General features: G+C 36.2%; 1 long non-coding RNA gene across 1 annotated transcript in view; it reads right to left on the reverse strand.

Annotated features, from left to right (window-relative positions):
- Positions 1-3,141: 3,141 nt before the first annotated feature.
- Positions 3,142-17,535, reverse strand: part of LOC118595190 — a 30,899-nt gene continuing 16,505 nt past the window's right edge. The window contains exons 2-4 of the long non-coding RNA XR_004946483.1: positions 11,488-11,561; positions 5,899-6,067; positions 3,142-3,460 (exon numbers count right to left, since the gene is read on the reverse strand). This is a non-coding gene — a long non-coding RNA (uncharacterized LOC118595190). The remainder of the gene's footprint in view (positions 3,461-5,898; positions 6,068-11,487; positions 11,562-17,535) is intronic.

The following is a 17,535-nucleotide window of genomic DNA, read 5'->3' on the forward strand; positions in this document are numbered from 1 at the left end:
CTATGCAATTTTGTTTGATATTTTTAGCTACTACAAACACTAAGATAGAACTTGTGTCTGACAGAAAAATGTGAAGTTACATTTATCCTTGGGGAAATATCTTAAAGTGATCTGTGTCTATAAAAATAAATCAATGAAAACGCTTTTATTACAGAGACTGGACAGTGCCTTGCTCTGTGCCCCACCCTCACATAATCCAGTCCTATGTCGTCATGATGCTCCTTAAATCAAGGGGAGTTTAGGGTTTTTGAAAAACACAAATGTCTAAATTAACAAATACATAGTAGAAAAGCTAACCACAAAAAATGCAAATTCCATTAAAAATTCCTAGTTTTGCCGGGTGGTGGTGTTGGCGGCAGCGGCGGCGGCGGTGCACGCCTTTAATCTGAGCACTCAGGAGGCAGAGCCAGGCGGATCTCTGTGAGTTCGAAGCCAGCCTGGTCTCCAAAGAGAGTTCCAGGAAAGGCGCAAAGCTACACAGAGAAACCCTGTCTCGAAGAAAAAAAAAAATTCTAGTTTGGTTCTGTTTTTTGCTTGTCCAAAAATAAGACAGATTTCATCTAGAGGGATAAGTAAAATTACTGTTAAAATAAAAGGTTAATATTTAAACAAGTATGTTAGTTACCACTTTAACTAAATCGTTTGATGGGGCCTGAAATGTATATCAGTGCTAAATGTTTTCTTAGCATGTATGATGCTCTGGGTTTAAGTTCTAGTCAACAAATGAATAAATAATAGAAACAGAAAGAAATGCTTCCACAAAAACACAAATAGGTGGGCTAAAGCAGAAATGAGCACTGTGTTTTGTGGTATTGTTTTTCCCAAAATATTGTGTACCTTAATAAACTTATCTCTGGGGTCAGAGAACAGAACAGCCACTAGATATAGAGGCCAGAAAATGGTGACCTTTAGTCCTATCATTTGGGAGGCAGAGATCCATCCTCCAGTTGCTATGGTAAAATAACTAAAGGGAAGGGGTGTATTTTGGCTCAGAGTTAAAGTGTACAGTCCAACATGAGTAGGGGATTTAAGGACAGAGCTTGCAGTACATTTTAGGTAAGGAATTTAAGGTGGAGGGAGCTTGAAGCAGCTGGTCACATGATAGCATGGCATCTAGAGTCCAGCAGCAACCAAGAGTGCTAAATGTGTATTATGCTGTTGCCACTTTCTCCACTCTATCCAGTCCAGTATCCACTACCTAGAGCATGGTCTCCTTCACAATTAATATTTGACTTTGTGTATCAATTAGCACAGTAAAGACATTTCCCATAGGCATGACTAAAGACTCATCTACCATATGACTCTAGGTACTTTCAAGCTGACATCACAGATACAATGAAAGTATTGTATTGGAATTTAGGGGGAAAAGAAGTGATTATAGAGAAATCATAAAAAAAACACCTTGATTGTTGACATTGGAGTAACAGGATATAAATAATACATTTTCATATAAATAAAACTCCATATTTTTCCATTGGAATTGTATCTTCTTTAAGTAAATTACATTTTGTACTTCAAATGCATTTCTTAGTTTTTTCCTCTGAAGAGATATAGAAAACAATGTACACTTCTATGAGCACTTCTATCATATGGCTTCTAAATGCAATAGTGCATTTTATAGTGGGTAAATGCTCCTGAGAGAAATGATTTTTTTTTAATTCTGAGTAAGAAATTTAAAACATAAATGTCTTCATTTTTCTCAGTGGTGGGATAGCATATCCTTACAAAAGCTATTTACAGGAGAATGTGCTAATTTTGGTTCATAGTTCCAGGGTATAGTGCCTCATAGGGGAGAAGCCAAGTCAAAAATAGGTTGAAAACAGCTAGCTGTATTCTCTCTCTGCAGTCAGGAAGAAGATTGTATTCTGTCTTCTTTTTATAAAGTTCAGGGCCAAAGCCTAGGAAATGGCACTGCCCTCCTTTAAGGTAGGTCTTCCCATCTCAATTAACCTGTTAAACATAAAAGACAATTCCTCTCAATTATTCATTGTCTCCAAAGTTATTCCAGATGCTTTTAATTTGTTAATTAATATAAAGTCGTCACAAATAAGTTCAGGACATTGTAAGATTTCAATATCTCAGAAATGCCAATGTCTCAAGGGTGATGTTACAGAAGAACATTGAGGAAGGGGGAGGGGAAGAAAGATTGTAAGTGCCATAGGACTGAGGCATCTGCTGTGAGGTAGTCTCTTCACAACAATGATGAAGATGATGATGATGATGATGATGATGATGATGATAAAGAAGAGACAAATGTAAGAGCTGTAGGTAGGAAGAGGTGGATCTGATCACAAGTAAAATGGAAGAGGTTCTACACAGACAAAGATAAGACCAGGTGACCATAAATAATGGTGATTACAACAGATTGAAATATATAAAATGTATTTTAATATATTAATTCGTAGTAGTTCTTTTACAATAAAGAAACAAAACTTGTCAGTCAACTTTTAAGCAGGGTAAGAATTAATGCAGATAGTAAATGAGCTCATCAGTTCTACAGATTTATAACTGAATCAGTATCTATTGAAAATTTAAACTTATTTTGTTGTTTAGAGTAATAAATCAATATCCTCACATGGTGTTTAAAACACACAAGCAGACAAAAATGCAAAATAAACTAAACCTTATTATTAAAATTGCAATTGGTTTTATACTACTTAAAGGAAGAATTACAAATGTCTTGATATAGCATTAAGAGTTTCTAATTTGCTCTCAAATATGGAGTCAAATATCACTCTGATTATTTTTTATAGTTACTCTATCATAGTTAAAATTTCAAATGTTAAATGTTTTTGGAATCATTTTTTCATCTCTGTTAAACTTCCTTACATTATAATCTCACATTCACTTAAATGATTCAGTGGTTCTTTTCTGATGAGGTCCTTAACCTCCAAGTACATTCATTTCTAGTCACTCTACACTTGTAACTTAAGGCCACGAATGATTTTCCACATAAAAATGCGTCTATGCCCGGCTATCCTTTGCTTTTCTGCTGCTGTGACACCCTGACAAAAGCAAGTTAGGGAAGAAATGGTTTTATTTTGGCTTATGATTCTAGAGGGATAGAGTTGAGAAAGATGCAATGGCAGAAGCATGATGCAGGCTAATCACATTTCATTGTCACAGGTAAAGCAGCAGAGAGAGAAAAAAAAAATCAAAGCAAGACAATCAACTCTCAAAGCCCATCTCACACTGATATATTTCCTCCATCGAAACTCTGTCTCCAATTTCTCTAAGCAGCACCACCAATTAGGTGCCAGACGACCTAATGCAAAAGCTTATGGGAAATATTCTCATCCAAACTGTATTACATCCCTCGTCTCCATGAACTCCTCGTTTTTCCATGATGCAAAATACATTTAGTTCAAATTGAAAATACCCCTTTGTCATAAGCATCCTGGAGACTCTTAAAAGGCCAAAGTTTCTTCTGAAACAAAGCTAATTACTTCATTATGATCACCTGTAAAATAAAAAAAAAAAAAACAAATCACACACTTCCAACATCCCATGACAGAAAAAGTACATAAGCATTTCAAAAGAGGATACAGTGGGGAATGATTCCACCAGAGGAAGACCAAAGCCCAGTAGGACAAGATCATACACTAGAGGTCCATGTTTGTTATACTCTAGTGCTTCACTTTCAAAGGACTTACTTGGTCCCACCCCCAGCTTTGCTGCCTGCAACATATATTTTTCTCATGGACTTGTTATACTGTATGTACTTGATTCCAAAGATGTCTTGTGACTCTGATATCTCCAACATATTGGTATATCCACTGAAACCCAGACTTCCCCCTTAAACCTTCAGGCAGTTGGCATCTCAGGGCCTCCTCATAGGCACTCCAATCCTGCCACATATTGTGTGGCCTCAGTGTTTCCCTGAAATCATGGAGGAAGAATTCATGCTTCTCCTGGTCCTATAACTTTCTGGTCAATAAACGAGGTTCCAAGTGGATGGCATTGTCGTGTTTGGCTGACAGCTTAAGAGAAACATTGAGCTCCTTGGATCCCAGCTACAGCAGCTTCTGAGTGACTTTTTTAATTTTAGTTTTTATTTGTTTCATTTGTTTGGTAATGGGATCTCTCTGTGTAGTTCCAGCTGTAGTGGAACTCACTATGTAGACCAGACTGGCCTTGAACTCAAAGAAATCAGTCTGCCTTTGTCTCCTGGCTGTTAGGATTAAAGGAATGTACCACTATGTCCAGCTTGCAGCAGCTTCTGTACATTGAAACTGGTGCAGAACTTTCCTAGGCGCTTGCTTTCTCAGAGCAAACAATACTTATGTCTCTTTTTCACAAGTTGTAGCTGTCGCTGGGCACTTTTCCTGTGCCAAGGCAGAGCAGGAGGCTTCTTCTTAAAAGCATCAATCTCTTTGACAGTTACAGACTCTTTAGCACATGACTTCAACTTTGCTGCAACCTTAAGCTTCATGGTGCTTTTTCTCACTCCAAACATCACAGATTTTATTTCTGTCCCACTTGTTGATCTTTTACATGATAGATCTACACAAAGTAACCATCAGCCATACCATATACTCTATGTTAGGCTGCCTTGAAATTTCCTCAGCCAAAGAAATTACTTTTTAGTTTAGCCTCATATAAATTTTTAACATGGGAAACGTTTTATAAAATTACTTACCAAAATATCAAATGAATTAACATCCCACCCAGAATGTAAGAGTCCTTCTCCTCCGCCCTCTGAAGCATTCTTACCTTGGCCTCCACTGCCTGCATTACTCTCAGCACTACGATCCTTCAGTTCCTATTAGACTGGCCCATTAAGCTCTGCTAACAGCATTCAAAGGCTTTCCTAGTCCAAAGTTCCAGTGTCTTACACATTCTTCCAAAACGTGGACAATTTCTTCATAACAACAGCCCAACTTTCCTTACATGATTTTTGCGTTAGTTCCTGTTCTGTTGCTATATAAAGGTACCCTGACAAAGAGTATATTAGGGAAGAAATTGGTTTGTTTTGGCTTATGAATCCAGAGAGTTCATGAGCACAAGGAAGCACAGCAGCAGAAGCAGGAAGCGGGCTGATCACATTGTGCCCTCACGGAGTTAGCAGCAGAAAGAGATCAGGAAGTGGGATGAGGCTACAAACCTTTAAAGTTCACCTAGGGGTGTATTTCTTGCAGCAAAGCTCCACTTTCTCAATGTCCTATCACCTCTCCAAACAGCAGAACCAACTGAGGACCAAGTGTTTCAAACATGAGACTACAGGAGGATTTCTTATTGAAACTATGATAGTAACTGTCTTAGATGTAAAGGCTATATCTTTTGATATGTTTGTTATTCAAGGCCTTCAAATACCCTTACTTTCATTGTTCCAACATCTGCTTATATGTCAGCTTATTTTAGAGTGGCAAATTCCATGCTGCCTCTTCCTGTGAACAACTGTCAAATGGGAGAAGAGTTATAAATCAGTAGTCAAAATTCTATGAATAAAGAATAAGAGCTTTGGCAGAAAGTAACAAATGCCTTGAAAGAATAGGGAAACAATTTATGTGGAAATTCATAAGAGGCCTGTTGGGGTATTTCCTAGACTGGTCCTGTGATATGGGGATATTATTGAATATATCTAAAGATCAACAAAGTTAGACTTGATTCTGATTTGTTGTATGTAGGTTTAAGCCTTTGGATTAAATGTTGAAGAGTTGATGGCTGTAGTTCTTCATGCATGTTATAACATTCCTTTTATTATTATATGCTATAAATATTTTTATTATTTTATATATCGTCTCCACTCTTCTTTGAACCTTGTTACTGTATTTCCTGAATTTCCTCACATAAATATTAATACAATTTTGTGGTTGTTTTATAACAACCTCATCCAAATTGAAACAGCCCCACCTAGAAGGAGAGAGGCTTATGAAGCTCTGGAAGTAAATAACTTACAAGTCTTAGGAAGCTCCTGGAGCTAGTGATGCTGATGAGTTCATATCAGCAGTAACGACTACTGAGAAGATGAGGCAGTTTTCATGAGTGACATACATGCTGGGGTAGTTTTCAGGGACTTGGTGGTTTTGAAGTCATCCATATTTCTGTGACCTCTTCACCCATACTCCTATGAAGAATCACAATAAGATCAGTTGTTCATCAAGTTGGACATTGGAGAAATTATTATTTTTTCACATAATTTGTTTCCACCTGAGTGAGTGACATTTGTTCATTTCTCCTTGGGAAAAGCCATAAAGCAATGGTTCCCATTTTCAACATAACTCTTTAATGCACCTCATTTCTGTTTCCTATGTGGTTAATAATTTATTCCAGTCCCATCTATTACATAAAATCTATCACTGATTGCAGATTTCTCTAAGGTATTCAGCAACAAAGGTACTGTTAAATCACCAACTGCTGTGGGATGTCTTCCTGTATGCTGTGAATTGTAGCTGAAGTTTTCCTGGTCCTGCCTGGCCCATGGTCAGGACAAATTTTTCTCACCCTCCAGTCCCTAAGCTGCTCAGACCCAAGCAAACACACGGAGACTTATATTACTTATAAACTATATGGCTGAGGCAGGCTTCTTGCTATCCAGTTCTTTCTTAAATTAACCCACTTCTGTAAATCTATACCTTGCCACGTGGCTCATGGTTTACCAGCATCTTACATCATGCTTCTCATGGCAGTGGCTGGCAGCATCTCTCTGCCTCAGCCTTCCACTTCCCAGAATTCTTCTCTCTCCTTGTCCCACCTATACTTCCTGCCTGGCTACTGGCCAATGAGCACTTTATCGATCAATCATCCACAGCACTTCCCCTTTTCTTTTTTTTTTTTCAAAAAGGAATGTTTTTAACTTTAACATAGTAAAATTAGATTAAAAACCATTGGTGGTTATGGGCCCTGGCTTGGCCAGAGTTTACAGGCAGTCCAGCTGCACACGGTCAGAACTGTACTCCACCATAGCTACAAGCCATTACCCACAACTGGAGCTGCTTGTGGCCAGATTGTTAATTCATGTGGTTGGTTCCAGAGCTCAGGGCCAAATCAGCTCAAGCTGGAGCATGGGCATGTAGCTTTTTCCCTTCTCTTGGTAGATAGAAGGCTTGCTTGCTTGCTTTCTCTCTTTCTTTTTTTTTTTTTTCTCTCTCTCTGGGGAAGCAATGGCAGCCAGTGGTAAGCTAAAGGCTTTTTGCTTGTGCTCTGATTTCTTGGGCTTTTAACTCTGTATCTGGCTCTATATTTCTTATTTAATAAGACTGTTTAGAATTTCATCTACAGTGAATATGTGTTGCTCTGATTGGCTGATAAAGAAAGGTGCATTGGCCTATGGCAAGGCAGTTTAGAGGCAGGTGGGAAATCCAAGCAGATATGCAGAGAGAGGAAAGGAGAAGAGGTAGAGACACTAGCCATAGCCAAAGGAGCAGCAAGATGCCAGCAGACAAGTAATGCCATACCCATGTGGCAAATTACAGATTAAGAGAAATGGGTTAAGTTATAGGAGTTAACTAGCAAGAAGCCTACCACAGGTCATAAATTGGTAATTATTGTAAGCCTCTGAATGATTATTTTATAAGCAGCTGTGGGACTGCAGGGCCAGGTGGAACCATAGAAAACTTATAGCTATACCCAATTTATGCACAAAGAATGGTGTAATGGTTTCTTCAAGGTAATCCAACTACTGCCCATAAGAGCTAAGAATCCAGAGGTGTGACCATTTTCTTCTAAGTTAAATTATACTGGCTTTCATGATCTTCCCTTCCCTTGGCAATTTGAGGTGTTTCCTTTTATCTTATATAAATCTAATGTGCTTCTGTTGAGCTTTTTCTGGCCTTAAGAACTATACATGTGTATAAATGTGCAATAACTTTAAGATGACTGATGGGCTGGTAGCTAACCTGTGTTGTTGTTTTTACACTACTGTGCATCTATTAATTGATTTATTCATCCAGCCAAACACTTTATAAATGAAAGAGATATTTTCTACCTTGGATCCAAAACTGTTTCTTTTCTATTTATCATCACTTCATTTTTATGTTTTCATGCCACTTCTTATGTTCAAAGTGATCGTGTAATTTGATACTGTAATATTAAACTGCATTTAAAATAATTAAGCTCTGACAATTTTTATAGTAAACAAAACATAAGAAATACATGTTTCAGGTAATGTAAAAAAAAGAGTAAGTTTCTATCTGCTCCCTGCTCTTAGGGCGTATTATATGGTTCTGTTATCAAATACTAGACAAAGTTCAATATTCTACTGGTGATGCACACCTGCTATAAGAAGTCAGTATTCTTTGTTTCCAGAAAGTGTTATGCATAAATATCAAATATATTTCAGAAGAAAGCAATATAGGCCCTGTAAATAATCTCTCTTCGCTTGTTTTGAAGTGCTTTTTTTTCTGTTTGACAGAGTAACATATTAATATAATGAATTTTCCCTCATCCTTTTCCCATTTGAACCTTTCTTCTCACGTGCATTACTACTTACTACTTTCGTGCCCACTTGTAATATGTTTTAAACAGAGAATCATTTCAATATTTCTTCAAAAGTTGTTTAATTTGCAAAGGCTTCAACTTTCTTTCTTATTCCCTTAATAATATTAATTGGCTTTGTTTTCAGTTCAAGAACTGAGCAACACTTTGTGTCATAAAATAAAATAAATGTCCTCCATCTTCCTTACTTTAGCCAAGGTGAATTACATGGGATGGCTAGCTACACTAGGCTAGATTCCTTCAAAAATCTTATCTCCCCTTAATGTGCTGATATTAGATGAAACTATCAGTGAGTTATTGAGACACATTCCCTGCTCTGTACATTACAAACTAAAACTGAATTGGGCACTTAAGAAAACTACATTAACTCTTCTAGGCCACCAGAATACCATTTAAAGCCCTCTTGTAACATTTTCTTTAAATCAGGTTATCGTGGTGTCATTTAACCATTTTAGAACTCTGAAATAGATATTTATGAGATGGCTTCCTAGTAGGCTGAAGGAATTAGCGTGGGCATCTAAAGTCTATGATCACTGCAGACGCAAGTGGTGAACCTCCTTCAGCAGCTGTCTGATTTCCATGTCCTAACTATAATTATTAGACAGAAAGTGCAACATTTAATAAAAGAAATGCAGTCAGCCGAATTCCACCCATTGAGATCATGGGGAAGTGTTCCTTGAGAAGTTATCTTTATGCTTTTTTCATTCCATTCTTGTTTGTAATGCACAGCTGCAGAAGAGGTACGGCTGATTTGCTAGTTGCCTATTCCTACCAAATGATGTCCATCTAAAGGAAATTGCGTCTAATTCTAGAAACATATAGACAGAAATTTCCTTTAGAAATGATCCAGGGAAAATGGAATGTTTAAGATAGAGCCCTTCTCAAACTATTTGTGACTGATGAGAAATATCCTCTCTTCTAAACACTTCCTTTTTTCTATATGCAAAAATTTTTTCATTCACATGTCTTTTTGAATGTGGTAGGATTGGATGAAAATATCCTCTAGATGCTCTTTATCACTGAGTAAAAACTTTATCTATAACTAGGTAAAAAAATCTTTTACCTAATCTTCCAAGATCACAAAATTGTCAGAATGCAGTACTTTTATAGCCCTTAGCACAACCTGAAGGAGATGTGTGGGAAACTGTTTACATTGTCACTTTCTATGACACCCTAATGAGGTGAATATTGTCAAAATTGAAAAAAAAAGGACATAAAAGAAAATGTTTTAATGCGTTAGAATAAAATCTGAAAAGAAAAAAACTCAAATCTACATTTCCATTTCTATTATGGTCTATTTTTAGCAGATTCAAATTCCAGATATGCATTTATTCATCCATCCTGTATAGAACTTTATACAACATAGGGAATAACATTATACTGTGTGATGTCACGTTGCTATAGCTAACGGAAGCTTCCATTGCAGCCATTTTCGCATCACTGTTCTGGGTTTCCTAAGTCCAAAACAAGGTAATGGAAATGGGAGAAAGCAATATTTTAGATGAGAGGAAGCAAAGGTAGTTTAATTTTTATGAAGAAATCCAATTTTAGCTTTAATTTGCTTTACACTCACAATCAGCTACAGCATTTTATTAGCTTCTCTATATAAAAGCATGGTACTTACTGTTACATTTCCCATCTTCAACTACAAGTAGGATAGCATCATTTAGGCTTCAAACTCCATTCAAAATGCCATGCTAACTATAAAAATGGGTTTGTTTGCACTTATATACTTAGCTCCTTATTCAGGCCATTGTATGTTTTACACATCTTCTACCCGAGATCTATATTCTGTGTGCTTGCAGCAGTCTTGTGTGGGTTTGTCTCTGAGCCAGATTTATCTTCGCATTTCCCATTATAGCCTCAAAGAACTGTATTAAGGAAGCCTTTCTTCTCAGTTCCTGCTTGTGATTGCTAACATATCAAATTTATTCCTTCATAATCCAGATCATTTTCCAGCAGCTTTGAGGCCTGCCTGGAGTAGTCTGCTGTGGAGCTCATAGTAACCCTATACTGACAGACCAAAAAGCCCTTCGACTGTCACTTTATGTCATTAACAATTTTCTAAAGCCATTACAGATGGGATGGACTGATTAGAACTGAGGAGGGAGGATCTTTTTTCCCAGCCAGAAGTATCCCCTGAGACTGTCACGTCGTGTGAAGTTTCTAGTGATTAATGGGAGAAAAATAAGACTGCCTGTCCAACAGTTACCATAGACTTTATTTAAAAAAAGAGCCTATTTATATTTGGTGGTCTCCCTGGGTAACTAAACATGAGCTAGCTAGCGTAAAATATGGATGGAAGAATAGCTTGCAAATGATGCAGTCCATATTAGTTTTCCACCCTGAGGTTGGATTTTTTTTTTTTCTCTCCTCGCTTTCATGTAGCTAGTATAATTTAATGTCAGTACTGTTGCCAGATGAAAGTGTTTATCTTACCCTGGCCTTTTCCCTCCACTTCTGCTGTTTTATTTCTGTAAATGAAAGCTACAGCTGGAATATTGTTTTACTGCAAATCTCACACCAGCACTGTCAGTTGTGATGTGACACCAGAGATTCTTATCTGTAGGTTGGGCTGGAATTATTAAACATTCTCACATTGTGCAAAGTGTTGGGGATGAACAGCAGTGCAGTGAGGTGCATCCAACACTTCTGTCTTTCCCACCTGATCCTTGAAATGTGACTCCTTTAAAGGGCTAATGTTCACTTTCCATAGCTTTATAGAGTAGTGACAGTACTCAAGAAGTAACATGAACTGAAAATTAGAGTGACTTCCCATCCCTCCATCTTAATGCAAGCTTTAAAAAGCAATCTTAATGGTAGACACCATTTGAAAGGAAAACATTTGACTATTTATGAAAAAGAACAGTGGGAGTTTTATGAAGAAAAATTGCCAACAGGCTAAATATAAAAAAGTTTATATTATTCTCAAATAACCATTCCTATGACTGTGATTTTAAAGCAAAGCATTTTGTCAAATTAAGATAATTCTCATGAAAACATATGTTCTTTTAAATTATTTCAATACATGCATAATTATATGGTGCTTACCATGCGTAGCAAGATACTGGGTTTTCATATTCAAAGAACTCTGTGAATGTGAATGATTCTGACACTCATGGGCCCTGCAAAGAAATATTAGCATGTAGTAAGTAAGTGTATCACAGTTTGAAGATTTGGAGGCTGAGCACATGAGATCTGATGATTTGTCCAGAGGCTCTCTGTTGGCTTTTGTCACTCAAGCGTTTCTGAATTTCAATGTTGAGATGACCTGAAATCACTTTTTCAGAACTTTAACTTCAAATACATATGAAAGATCTTGGCCATTTAGATGCACCACTTCAAAATTAGTCTTGCATGAGCAGAAAGCTGATTCTTAAAGGTAATCAGAAAGAGTCTACCATAGATCTCCTAGGAAGAATAGATCACTTCCTGTGTTCTTATTTGGTACCAGGATGAATGTATAAAGTTATCATGTATCAAAATATATATATCAAAGCATTTTGTTCAATTACAAGTCACATAAATGAGTTAAATTATCCTACTTAAAACCATCACAACTAGGTTTATAGACCTAATACAGGATGTCCAGTTATATTTTAATGTCACACAAACAATGATTTTTTTCAGTATCAAAGTACCCTAAATACTGCAAGATCAATGTTAATTTGATATTTAAATATAATTTGTATCCTGCATTCTCATCTGATAAATCTAGTGGGCTTAATCAAAATCCAGTTTAAAGAGGATAGAGAATATATGGAAATAATTAGCTGAGAAAATATAATAATGTTTAAACCACAATTAGCGTAAAGGTGGGGGGTGCAATCACTCCGGGACTAGACTTGAGGCTCCAGCATATGCAACATCACCCTTTTCTCATTGTGCAATATATGTGTGTTTACAATACTTATTATAGACCTAAATTATTTGGGAAACATGCTTGTATTTTTGAAAGTTTTATATTTGAAAATAAATGGAACTTGAGAGAGAATGGTCTAATAGATTCCCTGCTGTTATACTGAAATGTGCCAAAGAAGAGTAGTCATTAGCCAAGACCTGGCAAGTCACTGATATCTTCTAGATTATCAGCATTGCACAGGGTGTGTGTAAAAATATAGTAGCTTACAAAGCAAGCAAATGAGTAGAATGACACTGAGGAACAGAAAAGGGAAGTTTTTGAAATATGGAACAAAGAAGGCATAGTAGGCAACAAATATAAATTTATACTCCATGACAAAGTACTACAATTCAAGTCAAACATAGCTTTTCCTCAAAGATTACACTATTACCTTAAAGACTAATTGAAGTGAATACTCAAGCATCTCACAGGACCTGAGCAATGTGCAGGAAGGCGATCAGATCTCACAGTATGTAATACTGCTTTTTTTAACTTTTCCAAGTCAGTCTTTGTCTGGTGGGGTAGATTTTTTTTCTTCTCGTTCCTAGTTCAGGTAGTCACAGGTACAGAGAGATGGAGAGAGAGCAGAGTCACTGAAGACACAGTTCATGGGTGGTGCCCATTAGTAAAAGTTCAGGCAGAGAAAGGTATGACGTTCTGAGAAAGTTGTCTATTTCATTTTGGTACTTCAAAATAAAAATGCTGCTACTATTCCATTATTTCCAAGACCCAGGGAGAAGTATATATTTTCATATCCTATTAGTTTCTTTCTTAAATTAACTGTATACTGGTAAAAACACAGGGTACCAAGAAACTTCGTTGTACTGATCCACAGCTCTAGAGTAACTTGAGGATCACTGAAGATCACTGAGTGACCACATCTCACTAAACCCTTTAAACAGAGATGTCATTCACATACTGACAAAATCTTTCAAACTAATTTTTCGACAGGTATACTCTAAAGAAGGTTCCAACTGAGATGATTTAGTCAGATTCCCTTGTAAAATATGATGTCTTTGTAGCACTGACCAACATTAAATTTAACATTTGGAGAAGCACGGTGGTGGTCAGAAATAAAGGGTTTCAAATCCTTGTGTTTTCTTGGCCTGACCTGTAACAGCATCTGTTCCTGTCTCCTTTATCATTATTCTTTGGTAATACTAGGAAGTCACTAAAGCACATGAACTTCCTATGACCTACTTAGTAGACCCAAACAATTAGCAAATGGCTACTCAATCATTCCTATGGTGCTATGTATACCAGAGAAATATAGTATCGGGGCCCTTTTTTTATTTGTTTTATATCATCTTCCATGTGTGCCCTTACTTACAATGCCCAGAAGACAGTAAGAAAAGATGATGGATTAGGGTACATCTTTATATATTAGTCATGGATACAGACACAGGGTGTTGTTATTCTCTATTGCATCTGGGTTCTTAGATACATACTCAAAGACACTGACCCTCATAAGATCAGTTGCCTAGATTGCCTAGAATAATCAACCCAATAGGTATGATCATTTAGGGGTGTATAGAAAATGACAAAACGAAGACAATGAAATTAGGAAGTTGTAGATAATGGAAATCTGAAGGCAGAGGGCCCCCTTTAGGAAGCTGATGTTAGTCATGTAGGTAACAAAAATAAATAAATAAAACTAAGAGAAACTACAATCAAGACAGTTATAGAGTTGATAGAAAACAAGGGGAAAATAACAATAGTATGTGGAATGTATGTACTGGGAAGCATCATCTGAATGTGTCAAACAAGAAATCACCAGAGCCATTACTATGATGAGTTTCAACAGGTAGAAAAAAAATAAACCAGAGCACAAGTATTCTAAGAGTTTCTAAAAACCCTAGGAAAATGAGCATAAACAAGCTTCCAAAAAGCTCTGAAAGTCAAGGTAAATGTTGTAATTTTGAATATTTGTCTATAAACTGAAAGTTTTTTTGAGATTAATAATACTTTCCATTGAAGAAGTCACCAGTGGCCCGATGATGAAGACACCGTCCAGCCATGCTGAGGGACCACATCAGGGATGGTGGCAATGCCTCTTTCTCTCCCCTGTCTTTCTCTTCCTGTCTCATACTTAGTTTTTAGTTATTTATGAATAGACTATTATCTTAGTTATTTACAGTTATTTTAGTTAGTTATAAACTGCCTATATAAATTCAACCCAAACTAATAAAAAGGAAAATTACACATAAACACTTTCCCCCCTTTTACTCTGAAACATTGATCAAGATTTTGAAAATTTTCTCACCTTCCCACAATGAAAGAAAAATTATCAATATTTTGTGTTGAAGTTATATAGTGACAGTAACACAAGATGTTATCAACATACTCTGTTGTTGTTCTCTTAATAATGATGCTAAATGCATACAATCACATAATCCAAATGGAAGGACCTTATAGACCAAGGTTTATGTTATTCTATTATTGTTAAAGAACATTTAATTTCTCCCAGCTAAACTATTTTTTATTACATCTCTGGATTCACTTGTATTTGCTATACACCTACTTCCTAAGAGTTCTTTCTCAAGATTCACATAAAAGAATTGATAAACTGATTTGCATATTAAAATGATGAAAAAAATGCATGTTATCTGTCTTAAGAGAGTATTGGTTGTAGTATTAAGGCAACTCCACAGAGTTAAAAGGGAGGTTTGTTTTGTGGGGTAACTTACAAGTAAAGGGATAGGTTACAGGGAAAGGTGTAACATAGCCCAGCAGTATTCTCTGGAGAACTCTGCTCAGTCTACATCCAGAATCCAGGATCCTGGAACCAAGAGAGCCAGCACATCCAGATCTGGGGTCTTCAGGGCTCCTGTCTCAGCCTAGCCTTGTTGGTGTGACAATTACCAAAGCCTCAATGGGGGCAGTACTTCCAGATCAAAGTTGGAACAGCTAACCACTACAAGAGAGCTCTGGAAATTAATTTTAAAATGAAGAATATTAGTTATGTAGAAGGATGATAATACTGGCAATTTGGGGAACTAGCCAAGTTTCTAACAGAATAACATAGATAGGAATTATTTTGGCCAAGTTAAGAAAATTCTGTATGATATCTTCAATTAAAGCAACATGTATACATACAATGTAGATTCCTGGGATGTTTAATTTAGACTTTTGTTTATATGTTAACTATACAAGATTTCAAAGGAATTTTTATAGCAGGCTGACTTTTGGAAATAGCATCACTACAATTTGTATTTTATCTTTTGAGAACTCTCAGTTTCATTGAATAAACCAAATGCTATTTGGATTACTTGGTTTTAGGTATTTAGTTTTGAGAGTACTGAAGCTTCCCCACCCCCACTCCCCACCCTGAACTAAGCATAGAGCTATCATATTATCAGCTATACCACTACTTCTCAATATTGGAATGGACAAAGCCTGTGGTAGACATACAAAATGGAGTATCATTCATTTACAAGGAAGAGTGAAATCATGTTTTTATTCCGGGAATTGGATGAACTGGTAGTTACTATATTTAGGGAAATAAACTCTGAATGGCAAATATTTCATGTTCTTCGTCATTTGTGGATCCCAGATTATATAGAAATGTATAAACTCACTTTGATGCAGGACACAGTAACAGTGAGACTGTCTGCATAGTGAAGGCAACTATACTATGAGGGAGGAGAGAGTGAAAACGGGACAATAGAGATAAATATCGCCAAAGTACTTGTTTTACTCGGATAAATTTGTTTTCAGCAAATCCATCACCACACACACAATGGATGTTGCCATTAAACTTTTACATAGTTCAATAAAATCTTTGAATCTATGTTAAAAAAAAACCAAAGAAACAAAAAAAAAATCAAGTAAACAAAAAAGAAAACCAACATTCCATCACTGTCATTCTTGTAAATATGTGAGGACATTTCAAAGAACATGGTGGAAGTACAAATTAAAAAGGCTCTTCAATATTGCTCAGGCTATAACATCTAATTAGCATTTCTAGGTCCATCATTTCATTGAGATGAGTGGCACCATAAGGCAGCTCATGAACGTGACAACAAAGTAATTTACCTTTGTCAGATATCTGATTTCAGTCTAAGTGCTCGCTTTGCTTAATAAATCTAAGTGCCACTTAACATGAGCACTTCACGTCTTTCCTCTGTGCAGTGAGCTGGTTGTTCTGTTTTACAACAGAGGTCAGTGTGGGTGTTCATTTGAATCTTCCTACTCTGTGGGTATCCTAGCTCTCAAGTTCATAAAAGAATTATAAAACATGCAATTTGCATTTTCATAAGACATTTTCTTCATTAAATACTCTACTAAAACTTTAGTTTCAAATATTATTTTGATTTTGTTCATGTTGGTGTAGAATTTTGAAATTTCTTCTGTGTTTGAACATATTACAGAATAACCACCAAACAACACGCAGGAAACATTACATTTCAAAACTACTAGCGTCAATCTTAAGAAACCACAGATAAGTTTTATGAAATGTTTAGAGTGAATGAAGGAATTTTCAAATTATGACAAATTTCATTATGATTTATTTAAGAGTGGCAACATGTATAACTTCAAATATTTATCCATAGAAGTTTGCTATTTGTTATTGTTATTTAAATTAGTTTGGCTTATCTTCTTCATCACAAGGATATTTAAAAAGTATAACGTTTATTATTGCCTTGTTTTGTTTTGTGGTGCTGGAGCATGTTGTGCAAACATTTTATCAGAAAAAAACTTGTCTTTTTAACTTTCTCAAACCATTTTCCTTAAAATTGTTCTCCAGTGATAAGTAACCAATTAAAATCTTTATGTTGAATTAAAACCCTAGTAATTTAGTTTTAAGTCAAACTTAAACATTAACTCTTCAGAGTTTTATGAGTGACTTGAATAATAATATCCCCAAAACATTAGAGCATCACTTACAAAGGATAAGCACAAATTGCATTAAGTAGTTCTTCTTTTTCATTCATTTAAAAATTTATACCCTAATTTCTACTTTTCTACTTTGAGATACTATTTATTTTTATTTTATTACCATGAGCATTTGCCTGCTTGATTATCTGTTCACCAAACACATTCAGTGTCCATGGCTGCCAGAAAAGGCCATCAGATTCCCTGGGCCTGGAGTTACAGAGAGTTGTGAGACATTATGTGGGGTGCTTGGAATCAAACCTAGGTTCTTTGGAAGAGCCCCACGTGCTCTTCACTGATGAGACATCTTTCTTCCCATTTTT

This window comes from Onychomys torridus, chromosome 14, assembly GCF_903995425.1.
Source record: "Onychomys torridus chromosome 14, mOncTor1.1, whole genome shotgun sequence".
Lineage (NCBI taxonomy): Eukaryota > Metazoa > Chordata > Mammalia > Rodentia > Cricetidae > Onychomys > Onychomys torridus.